This window comes from Convolutriloba macropyga, chromosome 3 (assembly GCF_964194025.1).
Source record: "Convolutriloba macropyga chromosome 3, txConMacr16.3, whole genome shotgun sequence".
Classification (NCBI taxonomy): domain Eukaryota; kingdom Metazoa; phylum Xenacoelomorpha; order Acoela; family Convolutidae; genus Convolutriloba; species Convolutriloba macropyga.
Genome location: NC_134470.1, coordinates 25902935 through 25920026, shown reverse-complemented (window position 1 = coordinate 25920026; position 17092 = coordinate 25902935). Strand labels below are relative to the sequence as shown.

At 31.4% G+C, this 17092-nt stretch overlaps 1 protein-coding gene across 3 annotated transcripts in view; it reads left to right on the top strand.

Annotated features, from left to right (window-relative positions):
- The first annotated feature begins 1712 nt into the window (after positions 1-1712).
- LOC142336103 (uncharacterized) overlaps positions 1713-17092 on the top strand; it is a 45142-nt gene continuing 29762 nt past the window's right edge. For 2 of the 3 annotated variants that reach the window (XM_075384650.1, XM_075384649.1), the window contains exon 1: positions 5533-5758. The gene's annotated coding sequence lies outside the window, so the exon portion shown is untranslated. Of the gene's footprint in view, positions 2353-5532; positions 5759-17092 lie in introns of those variants that run through there. The other variant, XM_075384648.1, reaches the window with a different exon arrangement.

Genomic DNA, 17092 nt, shown 5'->3' with positions numbered 1-17092 from the left:
GGTTTACTCCGGAATTTTCTTATTTCGTGTTTTTATCTTTCAGTTTAGAAACAAGAAAATTTTGAATCTTTACTAGTTTTTCACTGTTTTTATTCATTTTTCAAAAAGATCTGGCTCTCTTAACCATAAAATCTTTCCAGATTCAAGTGCCAATGGGAAATGTCTATGTTTAGATCGTACCAGACAGACCATATTACGTCCAGATTTTTTGCGTTTGCCAGATTTTTGTGCGTTAACGCCCAGATTCCGTGTGTTCACGAGATTTTTGTGCTATCATGTTCAGACTTTGGTGCGTCAACCAGACTTTCTTGCCTTCACAAGATGTTTTGCGTTCATGTTCAGATTTTTTTACGTTCATGTTTAGACTTTCGTGGTAACCAGACTTCAGTGGGCTCAAAGTTAGACCAATTGCAATAATACAAAACTTGTATAATTGAAATTTCAATAATTTGTTTTTTTCCTATTACATCCTCGAAATCATTACCTGGTTAGTAGAGTTTTGAAAAACTTTGCCTTAAATTAAAAAACTATTGGATTATTATTTTGCTAAATATGATGTATTAGGAACCTCAAGGCATGTATTTGTTTTTTTCAACATTAGCTGCTTTTTATAACGCAAGAATTAAATTTGTTAACAACAACGCGAAAGGTTGACTGCAACTCATTTAGCATTCGCTTTTAGTTTGAACTCAAATTATTTTCGGTTTTCAGTATTGAAGCGTGCCATTTGAGTAAGAGTGCAGTAAGAAATCTGATAGATAGTAGTTTTGTTTAACAAGACAGAAAAAAATTAATGTGTTCATGACCAGATTTATGTGCGTTCATGTCCAAACTTTCGTGCGCTCATTTCCGGACGCTCGTGCGTTCATGTCCAGACTTTTTTGCGCTCATGTTCAGACTGTCGTGCGTTTTTCGATGCTTCAAGACTAAGTGATTTTTTGAACACACGACCCCCCCCCCCTCGTGCGTTCATCTTTGGTCTGAACATACTTCATTGCATCTGGATTTGGGACCTCAACTTAGGTTGGCATCAAACCTCAAGTTTCGTTGAGGGCTTAATAGCAACAGATGTCTTGGCTCAAACCCTTAAGATTATCTTTTACTGTTCGATTACCTAATAATGTTTTTTTTAATAATTCGACTAAATTAATGCAAAGTTTAATAAATTTCTAAATTGACAATATCAAAGACTCGTTTCCAAAAAAAAACATATTTTTGACAGCGTAAGTGTTTTTTGAGAGCTTTTCTGTCTGCTCAGATGTTGAAAAAAAATTAGGTAGCAAAAATAAATGTTTGTTGTGCTCGAACAGATTGAAAAATAGAATTCGTTCAGACACCACGTGACTTGATATTGATTTTAAACAAGCATGCCGACATCATTTTGATTTTAGCGTCAATTGTAGACTGTGGTTTAGTCAAACCTTACGTCAGAGAATGATGTGCGTTCGACTAGTCATTAAGTCGGTCACGTGAACTAAAATCTATATTATGACTCCAGCATTCTGCTCATTGAATCAGATTATGCGACTTTTTTTTCATGAAACCAATGCAGACATCAATCAACCTTATTAAACCGTGTTAAGAATTCATTTGAGAGAATTACGTAAACTTCGTTAATTTTATTTTTTTTTGAGAAAATTTCCTGAAATACGTTCAATCAAACTAAGTTCAAATATGTTATTTACAAGTCAAACAATTTACAAAGTTCCGTAATTACTTTCTGGTGAGCTAGCATTGATTGACAGACGTTGCGTAAATTCCAACCTTAACAGACTTTAATTAAACTTTTTATTCGTAACAAAGTAATCATTGCGGGCGATTTGTTCAAACATTAAGAGATCATTCAAAAACGCATGTGATCAATGACGGTCGCCAAACACTTGTAAAATTAACGACCCGTTAACGACCCGGTCGACCAACATTTTGTTTTATTATCTCTCCTTCTTATCTCAATTTAATGCAATAAACGGGTTGTTAGATATTTCTAGACGAGATTTTATTTCATTGCTAATTTAGATTAGGGCTTGCTAGCTTTTCATTGCAATTTATAAACCAAAACTGGGAGTCGAATTCGACTTCAATAAACATTTCCACGAGCAAAATAATTGACAAATATTAATTCCTGGCAAAGACATTTTATCTGAGTTTTATTTTACCCCGAGAAGTTGAATTGTAATCTATCGGAAACTTGTGTTCCTCCGTTTTACATGAACTTTGAATTTACTGGCACTCTAGAGCTCACAAAACTTGTTTATTCAGTTATGAATGATTACTAGCATATTACTTTTGTTAGTTCCTGTTTAGTTCTTATTATTGTTCACATATTCTGTGGAAAAATAAGAGAACCATAGGGTAACTTTTTGTTCCATGAAATTTCGATTTTTGCTTTTTCAGTGCACCTTGGGTAAACATTTGACACAAAATTCAAAGCAACTAAAACCAAAAATTCAAAGTCCAGAGAGCATCTTTTCCTTACATTTACACAAAGTAAAGATTTTAGTTTAACTCATTGTATGTGGACAATTTTGGAGATCATTTTTTTTCAAATAGACTAACAAATAACTCTCATCATAGAATTCCAACTTTTCTATGATTTTATGTCACAATTGAGTGCCTCAGATTTTTCACAGATAATTACGTCAAACAATTCAAACAATTTATCAAATTACTTCAAACAAAATTTTCAGCATTTTTTGTCATTTTAATATTTTAGTATGCAAATCTTATGTATTTGTATGATGGTAGCAAAAGTAACTCCTGAGACGGTAGTAGTTTTTAATTATATTTTACAATAAAAAACTTCATTTTGGAATTAGTTTAACCCTTCATATAACATTTTTGCCTACCCTGACCTCATTCAGCTTTTTCCAATACAATCACGTACAGCCATGCAAAAAAGATATTTTTTCCTATCATCTTTTTTGAATTCAACTCGTATCCCTATTTTCTGATGAATGAAGGCGAATTTTTGTATTTATACTTTTCAAGAAAGAGATTTTTTAAGCAAAAACGTCGCAATAGATAATACAATAATAAGTCAACCAAGATTTGTTAATTTGATTCACGGTCTGAGCGAACCATGACGCTTTTTTCTGAGAAAAATTTTAGCGTCAATTTTTTTTCCAATTCTATAAGACGACTGAGAAAGATAGCTGAGATAACTTATCCGCATATAATGCAAGTTAAACCAGCAACAAAAAAAATGTCAAGCATGTACAAAAAAACTCATTTCATTTGCTGACGGCAACAAAATAGTTCCTACGATGTTGTATTTTTGTATCCATTAATCCCCGTTTTTTGTTCAGTTTTATAGCATCTTGTTTAAAAGATTTCCATCGGTTGTTTCTTGGAGTTCATATTGAATTTTTCATAAGAACTATTTTCGATAGTATTAGGAAATCAGTTGGTTGTTCATATCACAATTTTGTTTGCTTTAACTACACTCACTTTTTTCTAAAAAGTTTTGATCACAGTCAATCATACACGAAAATCTCTTCTCTTATCTTTTTTAATTTCAACTCATATGCCTATTTTTTGATTAATGAGGTCCATTTTTATATTTCTATATTTCTACCAAAAAGGTCTACCAAATTTACACAAAAAGTTCCATATCAGCAAACAAAAATCAGTTCAAATCTTCGTTTAATGTGAATGGAAAATCCCGCTCTTGCTACATAGCTGGGTTAATCAAAAACTCTTTTTTTCTAATCTAGCTAAGTTTCATAACAACTTAGGTAACTATTACTTAAAAACGACAAGATTTGTGACATCTCATTATTCTTTTATGCCCCCACCCAGAATAATTGTTTTGCGGTTGTCATTTTTGAAAAATGAGTTTGCGCGCAGATATGGAATGCAATTCATGCAATTTTTGGAAATAAAACTCAAGTTTCCTTTTCTTGAGTAAAGTGAGTAAAGTGAAATCAACTTGCGTAATTCCTTATTATTATCAAACTTGATAGTAGTTGATTATTCTTTTTCTTGATAAGTTGATAGTGTCTTTAAATATCTCAGTTAAGTTAACTGTCGATTTTTAATGTTTCTGCAATAACTCTTGGAATAATACAGTGTTTTTCTTTATTCGGCGCGGGCTTCTTTCTGACACAATGATGTTTTCCACAATTGTATTCATGATTTTCAGACATCTTGCATACTTACAAAATAAAGCGTTATCATGTAGAACATTGCAAGACAATGCACGGTCTTGTTTTGCGAGATAGCCCTTCAAAGTTGACCAGGGTAATTAATTTTTTTTCCTTTTTTTCATCTTTATTTTTATTTCATTTTTTTTGTAAAATTCTAATGAAGAGGAATAATTTTCACCATTGACAAGGTTCAACTTTTTGTGACGTAACCAGTGTGTATTGAAAGACAAGCAACGACATGTTTCTGGTAAGGAAAAACTATAGTGATGGAATTAACGTCCTTCCTTTCAGACTCTTTCTGTTCAGCATCATGTCTATCCAATCTCCATGTCTTTTAAAAGCCCATTAAGTTTCCTGGCAACAACGGTATGTAACCAACACTAGTTATAACTAACACATTTTTATATAACCTTCATAAGGAGATGAATTTAGAAAAGTGTGATAACATAATTTGTTCACGATGAGACAAAAGATACCCCCAAATATATATAATTGAGATATGTAGCATACATCCGGCCACAACCCATCCATCTTCCATCTTAACAGCACTTTTTCCCAGTTTTTCAACCCCCTTTCCCTCAGAAGGCCTCGGGCTAACTTAATCACGCCGTGCACTGCCCGGGCTCTTTTCACACCGAGACGCTCAAATAGGAAATTGACCGTTATTGATTAAACAGAACATATTAAATTTTTTTCTTCACCAGGAGAACAATTTTACTACTATCATATTTCCCAAGTTATACTTCCCTGGTTATAATTTTATAATTTTCCACTAAATTTAAACTTCCCGCCCACAAGTGGTTTTACATGTCGCATTTTCCTCTTCTTCAAATACCGCGTGCTTGTTTATATCTCAAAGCTACTAACCATCGTTAGTTATCTAGTTATAAGATCCGCCCCTCCCCTCTTTCCCTCCCCTGTTGCTGGAAATGAGCCATCATAGCTATATGGATTCTAGCTGAATGGACGCCTAATATTGGCAATTATAAAACCCACAATAGCGCAAAATCATTTGCTAAAACAGTTGAATCACCTTTTATGAGTTTAATGTCTCGCTATTACGTAATTGCATGAAAGCAGTCAAAATATCAAAGCTGAGCCAAATTTTCTAAGAACAAACAAAAAACCGGTTGATCATATTTTGCGAGCTGAATTACACCTTTTGTTAGTAAACAATCACCTTGGAAAAGTCTTTTGTCTTCAATTGAATGTAAATAAGTGCTCAAATCTAAAGCTACGCAGTTAATCTGGATTGCGTTTTTATCCAGCAATCCAGGAGAGGGAAAGAGCGAAAGAAAGGGAGATAGAGCGCAAAGGGGCCAAAAAAATCCACAATTAGGTGGTCGTTTTGGCATTTTTTTCTTTCTATTGGATGCAGCCTCTCCCTGTGTTTGATAGCCTCCGGAATATTTTTTATCTGTATGTGGTCTTAATCCGTAATAAACGCCGTAATAAACCGCATGGCTTGATGGACAGTGAGCCATTCGGACAGAATTGAATAATGTACAGTTAGGCATCCTTCTTTTTATTGCTCTTCAATTTTAATTCTCTGCAATTCTTTCTCAATTTATTATTTGTGCATTACAAATTAACCAGCGTGTTCCTTATAACAGGTATGGGGAGAATAATAAATCTAGTAACATTTCAATTAATTAGTTAAGTTTTTCGGTTTTGAAAAGTTGTACAAAAATGGATAGTTTCTCATTTTTTTCAGAGGAACAAATTAGTTTAATCCAATCACACCCAGTTTTATAGGAAGTATTTTATACCCTTCTAATACTTTTTTCACCAGCGTTGAGTGATATTGTTTCAACAAAATTACCATTAATCAGCGAAGTTTTCATGGATAACTATTTGTTTGGATTTTACTGTGAAAACTCCCCACTGATTGAAAACAATTACACGAAAAAGCATCTATCATGTTCCCGGAATAGTGGCTGCACACGTTGACTGAAATTGAATTGGTTTGCTGTTACAACAAATAACCCCTGAGCTAGGTAGAGCCCACCGCGGTTATAGTAGCTAACAAGATCAACTATCACAAAATAACAAAACAAAATTTGAAGTCCTTTGACATTTTTAGATAGTCGACGAAAACAAATCTGTAAAAAGTTGTTCCTCTGATCTCTATGGGAAGCATCATAGAAATATATGCCAAAATTTTTCAAAGTTATATCAATAAGATTCGAACAATTTCAAATAGTTCCATGAAACCGTTGGTACGTGGACAACTGACTTTGTTGCCACAACTAAAAACGAGGGCAGTATATATATTTAGCAACTCATGCAATCAATTAAAAGTTAGGTTTTCTTTCATTTCTGTCAAACTTACACGTTAATAGCAGCTATAGGGGATAACAGTGTCAAATTCAAAAAATGTAATCGACTGGATGTAATTTTTGGTTCGTAAATCACAACAAATTGAGTGGATTATTTTCTTGAAAAATTAGAAAATCTGATCATTTGCGAGAAACCTATCATTTGTTATTGAACATTACGACGCAGAGGTATACCCAAATCGTCACGGGCAGATATGCCCGATGCGCGTATCTCGTGTTCGTTTTTACTATGTTAATACATTGAAAACGGAACAACATTGCGGAAAATAGCTACTTTATTAGAAACCGGCAAAATGGAAGGGAAATTAGCAACCCGTGTTCGCAAAAGTGTCCTAATCCTAGCCGCGAAATACAAATGCAAACTTTATAACCTATTTTTTGCACTGCTTATATCACGCATCTGCTCCATTTACGTATCAATTTTTCGCACGAAATGTAGCTCGATTTCGCATATAATCTGCAATTAAGCCTAACTTAATTACTACTTATTTTACTTAAGCCTAACTTATTACTACTAGCAGTACTTTATTACTACTGTATTACTAATTATAGTACTTTATTACTACTTATTACTACTTATTAGTACTATTTATTACATCTTATTAAAATCGGCTAGTCCCACATTGAAATACAAAGCCTTTGATGTGCGAGGTATTTTTCGGGAAAAAAATCAGTTTTTCTGGTTGCATGTATTCAAAGCACTTTAAAACTTTGAAAGCTTCAATTAAATCTTTATTAAAGTGCTTATTGCATGCTCAAAATGCGCGCAAATAGTAGATACCTAAATTGAGCGGAAACGTGCTACAAAACTTTTAACCTTCTTTTCATTCATTTTCACATTACGGCAATAGTTTTTAGGATATATTGCAATAGCGGGTTAAAACTTATAAAACAACCTATTGAAAACTTAAAATCATGCTACATATTTCTAAATATCACTAATCACGCAATATTGTACCAAGAAAATTAACCAACTCAATGGATGGCCGCCAATTGCTAAAATGATATTTTTCCCTTTAAAGAAATTCAGACAAAAAAAACGAATTAACATAAAGATACAGAAACAAATAGAGCAGCAATTGACTTCCAAAACAATCTTTATGACAACTTCATTGACATTCATTTTTTCAGATAACCAAAATATTGCTTTTCTTATTCTAATTCAATAGATTGCACCAGAAACAAATGAGCTGATTTTCAAGAGTAAAAAGAAACTTTTTCGATACTCTCTTTCAAACAGCCCTAATTTTGATCTACGGATTTCCGAAACTTTTATTGACAACTTTTCAAAGATGAAGTCTATTTTGTGGGGTGGTAACATTAATTTAACAATGAAAGTGCTCTCTCATCACGAATTAGTGAATGGTTTTCTACTGATGAGTTTGTTTTTCACAGGGTCAATTGTTTTTTCATTGCTTGCAAATATTCAATTGATCCAGCCCATGCAAGATGAAGCAAACTTACAAAGGTATGATTTTTAAAGCTAAGAGAGCGGAAGCAACGCAAAAAAAAATGAAAAACTGCTGCTTAGTTGCAAAATGTCTTAATTTGCTTGAAATTTGCATCTTTGGGAATAACTTTTAAAATTTCATGTTGAATTAGTGCAGATTAACAATGAATTACTGATTAAAAGCCCTAATCTCAGTAATGTCGAGGTGTAAAATGAGTCTCATCATAAAATATGATCCTTATAACCTATCAATTCTTTAATATCTTCAATTTCCTCTTTGTCCAACTATTTCTTGAAAAACAAAATTATTATTTTTGGTACTGTGCAGTTATTTTTCTCAAAGCCCGCTGTCACAATAAATTGAGGTCGTAGATGTTGTTAATATCAAAAAAAATCTATAAGATTCACATGTTGCTTGATGGTTCAGATAAAACTGCATTTTAGTGCCGTAAGTGCCTTTTGTAAGTGTTTATGAGGAAAGAAGAATGTAAACTGTCATTTACAGACAAAAATTTCTTTTACTTCGTAAGCAAAATTAAATTATGAATAAAAATGGAAGTTTATTAACTGAAAACTAGATACCCGAAGCAGAAAACTTTCTAAAAATCCAAAGTATCTAACAAATATATTAACAAAACATTTCTGTCAGTAATCAAAATAAATTAAGTAACTAAGTAGAAAAATTATGACATAGGAAAAAAATTACAATCTATTTATTTTTGCAGTTTTTTTTTGTCCCCTCATTTTAATTTCAACTCTCCTGGTTTGTATTTGCGCCAAAAAAAAGCTAAATGCTTCTGCAAAAATTAATCTCCAAAAATTTTTTCAAAATTCTTTAAAATTTATTCAGTGCTGCAATTAGTCCCCCTCCAAGCTTTTGATTACATCATTTTAAAATTTTTGCTCTCAAAACAGAATCATAGCAATTGATTCACTAATGGGCAAAATTAGGCTTAAATCAAAACATATCATAAGTTTTACTTTATTACTATAGCATACCTGAGAAAAAAAAACAAAACTTTCTGCCTTCACTTTTTCAAACATTAGGTAATTCAAAATCTATCTATCTTTGTGAACCAAAAGGAAATTTTGAATTTAGTTATAGGGTGGCATAATTTTTAAAGAGAAGATTTCATTTTAGTTATTCCATGGGTAGGTTATCCGTTTTTTTCAATTGCAATGCAGTCAAATCTATAAACAGTTTCCCTTGGAGAAATGGCAGATGTTAGACAAGACGATTTACCCATGTAGTAAAATAAAAAACAAAGATCGCCAAACAAAACTGAAATTCTAACTCTTGCAATTGCATAAATTGAAGTACAAAAAACACTTAAAACAAAAGAACTGGGGTTGAATAAAAATCATTGGATAAACGATTTATCGTATAAATCACTGATTAAAATATACTGTGAAATATATGACCATTCTTTCGCTCATGTATGCTCTTAAACGTCAAGCCATTTTAGTGACAACTCAATTATTAATTTTGTTGTTTTTTGTGTCTGGCGCTATGTTTGGTTGTTTGAAATGGCAGAACAACGGTAAACGGTGTTTTTCTTCACTTTTCCTACATTTGTTTCTTGCGATAAAATTGCTCCAAAGATTTTGTTCATTTTTTTGTTCCTATCTGCTCAGTTTCTAGATTGGAGAAAAAAGTAGTTTTTAAAGTTCTTTGTTTACAAAGAACTCAAAAGGAAATTGTCTAATTTTTCTTTATATTCTTGCTGTTCCAATTTTTTGTTTCTACAGTTTTTCGAAAGGAAGCCATGTTTCCTGTGTTCTGATTTTTTGAATTTTATCTATACATAATCTAGTTTAAGTGGTCTTTAGTCTTCGATAGCCAACATTTTTTCTTGAGTGACTTCGGTTAATATAATTTCAAAAATCAGGTTTTTCTGTCAATATACATCTCTTAAGTTATTTTGAAATAGCTCCACAAATGTTAATGTCTGGAGTGTCCAACAATCAAAATGGCCAAAAAGTCTCTGCTTCTTTTTATAGTGTTTTGGTGTCATTTTTATAACAAAAAACTAAAAATGTCTGCGGCAGTCAGACGAATTTAAAATAATCTAATAATGGCTTACTTAGCTGCTCTTTTTTTTTAACCTACAGATGCTTTTACATCAATGTCTGTTGATATGCATGTATGTATAAACAAATCTTGTGACGTCGTTTTTTTGCTATTCACCGAGAATTTTTTTATTACACAAAAGTAGTGCAAATCTTGGGTAAGAAAATTTTGACAAGTTTTGCAAAAGAATTGATTTTAAAAAATACTTTAATAAGCTCATTGCAGATAACTTTCCCCAAATTGTAGTCTAATAATGTTTCTTTGTCGTTGTTCGAACAAAGACTGGTTAATTAATTTCATTTCACTGATAATCAGAATACAAAATTTAGTCTTCTCTGATGTAGAAACTACTTGACAGTGAACATTTTCCACTGTTTTTTCGCCTTCTTAGTGCATAGATATTTTAATTAAGATACATCAAATTTGGAATACTATGGTAGACCTGAGAAAAAAAACACATCTTTCAGTTTTCAATTTTCATTTTTTCAAACATTAGGTAATGTAAAATTTTTCCAACTTGGTAAACCAAATGCAATTTTTGAATTTATTTATAGGGTTGCATCTCTGCGAAACTGTAAATTTTTTTGAATAAAAAATTTTTCATAGTATTTCCATGGGTAGGTTATCCATTTCTATTTTTTTCAATCGCTATAGAATCAAATCAAGTGAAATGGAAAAAAGTTTCCTTTGGGAGAATGATTGGACAAAACATTTTACCCATGTAGTAAATTGATAACATATATCGCCAAAAAAATAGTAAATCTTACTATTTGCAACTGCATAAATTGAAGTACATAAAACACATAAAACAAGAGAACTGGGATTTCATAAAAAAAATATAGGCGGAACAATTTTACGCATAACACACTGATTCATATATACGGATAAAACTATGACCATTCTTCGCTCTCTTATGCCCTTAACTGTCAAAACTAATAGCTGATAACTCAATTATTAATATTTTTTTCTGAATATGGATCTATGGTTGATTGTTTGAGATAACAGAACAATGGTTATTTTTCTTCAAATTTTTTTTTCTATTTTTTTTCCGCCGAGATAAAACTGCTGGAATAGATTTAATTTTTTTTTATCGTACCTGCTCAGTTTTTTTGTTAGTTGGGAGAAAAAAATACCTTTTAAGATCGCACGTGCCGTTCTAATTTTTCGTTTACAAAATTTTTTTCTTAAAAGTTTAGCAACGGAGAGGTTTTTGGAAATCTAAGGTTGTGGTCCCTGTGCTCTGACATTTTGAACTTGATCTGGAAGTAATTTATTTTAAGTGGTTTTTATTCTTTGATAACCAGCAGTTTCCCTTGATTGACTTGGTTTATGTAATTCAAAAGTCAGATTGTATATCAATATGCATCCGTTATGTTGTCTTAAAATCTCTCGGCAAATGTTAATGTCCAGATTCAAGAATCGGAATGGCAAAAAAGTCTAGTTTTCTTTAGATATTTTTGCTGACATTTTTATAACAAATTTCAATTATCTCTGTTACTGTCAGACGAATTTAAAATGATCTAATAATGGTTTATTTACCGACTTTTTTATTACCTACAGATGCTTTTAGATAAATGTCTGTTGATATGCATCTATCTATAAACAAGTCTTATGATGTCATTGTTTTGATAGACACCGAGAATTCTTTATAACACAAAAAAGTAGTACAAATCTTGGGTAAAAAAATTTTGACAAGTTTTGCAAAAATGTTGAAATTAAAAAGAACTTGAATAAGCTCGTGGCAGACAACTTTCAAAAACTGTAGTCTGATATTGATTCTTTGTCGCTGGTTTTGTGTTCGAACAAAGACCGGTTAATTGATTTCATTTCACTGGTAATCACAACACCAATTTAGTCTTCTCTGACGTAGAAACTACTTGACAGTGAACAATTTCCACCGTTTTTTCGTCTTCTTAGTGCTTAGATTTTTAATTGAGATACATTAAATTTGTAAAACTTTAGCAGACCTGAGAAAAAAAGAACACATTTTTCAGTTTTCAATTTTCAATTTTACCAACATTAGGTAATATGAAGTCATCCCAAATTTGTGAATCAAAAGTGAATTTTGAAATTAGTTATAGGGTTGCATCTCTGCAAAACTTTAAATTTCTTTGAAGCTTTTTTTTTCTTGGTATTTCCATGGGTAGGTTATCCATTTCTTTTTTTTTCAATTGCAATAGAATCAAATCTAGTGAAATAAAAAAAAAATGCTTCCTTTGTGGAAATGATGGGACAAAACATTTTAACCATGTAGTAAAATTGATAACATATATCGCTAAGGCAAACTGAAAATCGTAATTTTTGCAACTGCATAAATTAAATTACATAAAACACATAAAACAAGAGAACTGGGATTTAGTAAAAAAACATAGGCTGAACAAATTCATGCATAGCACACTGATTCATATATACTGAAAAAAATATGATCAATCTTCGCTCACTTATGCCCTTAAATGTGAAACCAATTTGTTGACAACTCAATTATTAATTTGTTTGCATTTCGTCCTATGGTTGATTGCTTGAAATGACAGAACAACGGTTGTTTTTCTTCAATTTTTTTTCTATCTTTTTCCGTCGAGATAAAATTGCTGGAACAAATGTGCTTTTTTTTCTTACCTACTCAGTTTCTACTTAGTTTAGAGAAAAATACCTTTTGATTTCGCACGTGCCGTTCTAATTCTTTGTTTACCTAGTATTTTTCTTAAAATTTTAGCAATGGAGAGTTTTACGAAATTTAAACTTGTGTTCCATGTGCTGTGAGGATTTGAATTTGATCTGGAAATAATCTATTTTCAACTATTTTTATTCTTTCATAAGCAACTTTTTCCCTTGATTGACTTTGTTTATATAAATCCAAAAGTCAGCTTTTTAACAATATACATCCGTTATGTTGTTTTGAAAGCTCTCGGCAATTGTTAATGTCCAGATTCAAGAATCGGAATGGCAAAAAAGTCTAGTTTTCTTTAGATATTTTTGCTGACATTTTTATAACAAATTTTAATTATTTCTGTTACTGTCAGACGAATTTAAAATGATCTAATAATGGTTTATTTACCGACTTTTTTATTACCTACAGATGCTTTTAGATAAATGTCTGTTGATATGCATCTATCTATAAACAAGTCTTATGATGTCATTGTTTTGATAGACACTGAGAATTCTTTATAACACAAAAAAGTAGTACAAATCTTGGGTAAAAAAATTTTGACAAGTTTTGCAAAATGTTGAATTTAAAAAGAACTTGAATAAGCTCGTGGCAGACAACTTTCAAAAACTGTAGTCTGATAATGATTCTTTGTCTCTGGTTTTGTGTTCGAACAAAGACCGGTTAATTGATCTAATTTCACTGGTAATCACAATACAAATTTAGTCTTCTCTGATGTAGCAACCACTTGACAGTGAACAATTTCCACCGTTTTTTCGTCTTCTTAGTGCTTAGATATTTTAATTGAGATACATTGAATTTGTAATACTATAGCAGACCTGAGAAAAAAAGAACAATTTTTTCAGTTTTCAATTTTCATTTTTCCAAACATTAGGTAATATAAAGTCAACCCAAAATTGTGAATCAAAAGTGAATTTCAAATTTAGTTATAGGGTTGCATCTCTGCAAAACTTTGAATTTTTTTTGAAGAAAAAATTTTTCTTAGTACTTCCATGGGTAGGTTGTCCATTTCTATTTTTTTTCAATTGCAATAGAAGCAAATCAAGCGAAATGAAAAAAATTTTCCTTTGGGAGAATGATTGGACAAAACATTTCACCCATTTATTTTTTTTCATTTGCAATAGAATCAAATCTAATGAAATAAAAATATGTTTCCTTTGGGGAAATGATGGGACAAAACATTTTAACCATGTAGTAAAATTGATAACATATATCGCTAAGGAAAAATTGAAAATCTTAATTTTTGCAAGTGCATTAAACACAAAATTTAGTGCAAATCTTGGGTAAGAATATTTTTCCGAAAGGAAAGAATATTTTTCCGAAAGAATAAGTTTTCCGAAAGAGTTGAATTTAAAAAGAATTTGAATAATCTCATGGCAGATAATTTTCCAAAACTGTAGTTTGATATTGATTCTTTGTCGCTGGTTTGGTGTTCGAACAAAGACCGGTTAATTGAATTCATTTCACTGGTAAACACAATACAATTTTAGTCTGCTCTGATTTCGAAACAACTTGACAGTGAACGTTTTCCACCGTTTTTTTGTCTTCTTAGTGCGTAGATATTTTAATTGAGATACATTAAATTTTTTTAAAAAAAGCAGAAGTTTTTCAGTTTTCAATGTTCATTTTTCTAAACATTAGTTTTTATAAAGTGTTCCCAATTTGTGAACCAAATGCGATTTTTGAATTTAGTTATAGGGTTGCATCTCTGCGAAAGTTTATATACCTTTTGAAGAAAAGATTTTTCTTAGTTTTTCCATGGGTATGATTGCAACAGAATCAAATCTTGTGAAAGGAAAAAAATGTTTCCTTTGGGAGAAAGATTGGACAAAACATTTTACCAATGTAGTATAATTGACAACATATATCGCCGAAGAAAATTGTAAATCTTACTATTTGCAACTGAATAAATTGAAGTACATAAAACACATAAAACAAGAGAACTGGGTTTTCATAAAAAAAACATAGGCGGAACAATTTCACGCATAACACACTGATTCATATATACTGAGAAAAATATGACCATTCTTCGCTCTCTTATGCCCTTAACTGTCAAAACAAATTGGTGATAACTCAATTATTAATATTGTTTTTTTTCTGAATTTGGCCCATCAAACAATCAACCATTGAAAACAATGGTTGATTGTTTGAAATAACAGAACAACGGTTGTTTTTCTTCAAATTTTTTTTCTATAATTTTCCGCCGAGATGAAATTGCTGGAATAAATTTAATTACTTTTTTGTTCGTACCTGCTCAGTTTTTATGTTAGTTTGGAGAAAAAAAAACCTTTTAAGATCGCACGTGCCGTTCTAATGCTTTGTTTACTAGTTTTTTCTTAAAATTTTAGCAGTTGAGAGTTTTACGAAATTTAAATCTGTGTTCCCTGTATTGCGACTTTTTGAATTTGATCTGGAAGTAGTCTAATTTAAGTGGTTTTAAGTTTTTGATTACCAACATTTTCACTTGATTGACTTGGTTTATATAATTCAAAAGTCAGATTTCGTATCAATATGCATCCTTTATGTTGTTTTAAAATCTCCGGGCAAATTTTAATGTCCAGAGTCATGAATCAGAATGGCGAAGAAGTCTCTAGTTCTCTTAAAATTATTTTGTTGTCACTTCTATAACAAAAATTTAAGAATGTCTGTGGCAGGCATACGTATTTAAACTGATCTAATAATGGCTTATTTAGCAACTCTTTTTTAACCTACAGACGCTTTTAGATCACTGTCTGTTGATATGCATATATGTATAAACAAATCCTATGATGTCGATTTTTTTGGTAGTCACCGAGAGTTTTTTTATTATACAAAAAAGTAGCGCAAATCTTGGGTAGGAATTTTTTGACAAGTTTTGCAGGCGATTCGATTTTAAAATATACTTGATTAGGCTTATGGCAGAAAACCTTCCGGAAACAGTAGTCTTATATTGATCCTTTATCGCTGGCTTTGCGTTCGCACAAAAAATGTTTAATTGATTTCACTTCACTGATTTTGCCGTTTTGATACTATTCCGCTAATCAGAATATAAGTTTAATTTCCTCTGATCTGAAAATTACTTGACAGTAAACTTTTTCCACTGTTTTATCAACTCCTTATGCTCTAGATATATTTGTCGAGATACATTAAATTGTATAATCAGCTAAAAGTTCAAAATTTATCACATTGAACAAAGCCTTCGCAAAATTGCTGAAAAATTTCTTAGTTATTGCCACCAACAATTGTGAAGCGATTCTCTATCGTGTGAATAGAGATAAAACAAGGCGGCTCGGTAACGTGCAATTGCACATAAGGTTCCGACCCTGGTAGTCACCGAGAGTTTTTTATTATACAAAAAAGTAGCGCAAATCTTGGGTAGGAATTTTTTGACAATTTTTGCCGGTGATTCGATTTTAAAATATCCTTGATTGAGCTTATGGCAGGAAACTTTCCGAAAACAGTAGTCTTTTATTGATCCTTTATCGCTGGCTTTGCGTTCGCACAAAAAATGTTTAATTGATTTCACTTCACTGATTTTGCCGTTTTGATACTATTTCGCTAATCAGAATATAAGTTTAATTTCCTCTGATCTGCAAATTACTTGACAGTAAACTTTTTCCACTGTTTTATCGACTCCTTATGCTCTAGATGTATTTGTCGAGATACATTAAATTGTATAATCAGCTAAAAGTTCAAAATTTATCACATTAAACAAAGCCTTCGCAAAATTGCTGAAAAATTTCTTAGTTATTGCCACCAACAATTGTGAAGCGATTCTCTATCGTGTGAATAGAGATAAAACAAGGCGGCTCCGTAATGTGCAATTGCGCATAAGGTTCCAACCCCGCGCATAATTGTCAACCAAATGAGGAACAGATAGAGAAACACAAGAAATTCAAGTATTTTTCGAAAAAAAAAACTGGTGTATGAACGAAAAGATAGCTTACAAAGCAAATAACTCAGTGGAGTAAAAAATGATGCTTTCGATTGATGAGATATGCCGATATTAAGAAAGCGAGCAAAGACGAAATGCGAAATCAGACAACATCAACAAACATTAATTACATCAAAAAATTTTGACCGTTTTCAAAAACAAAATTTAATAACAAAGTCAAAATAGCGTCAGAAAAAGCTGAAAATAAAGAAAACAACTTTTAATTCACCAGAGAAAAATTGTTATTCACCAGTTCATAATAAAGCTCTGTAACAATTAGACAAAAAAGATCAGAAACTTTAAAGTTAGAAAATTCGCTGAATTTTTTTTAATAAACAGTTAATTTCAAAGTAATGAAAACCATTAGGAATCAACTAAAATATCCCATAGGTTTACAATTACCAATGCTTCTATAGAGGGGAAATAGGAACTCTTGGTATTCAATTTTTTATGCAAATGAAAAAGTTGAATAGGTTCGTCCATAATTCCAAAGGAGACCCTTGGGAACT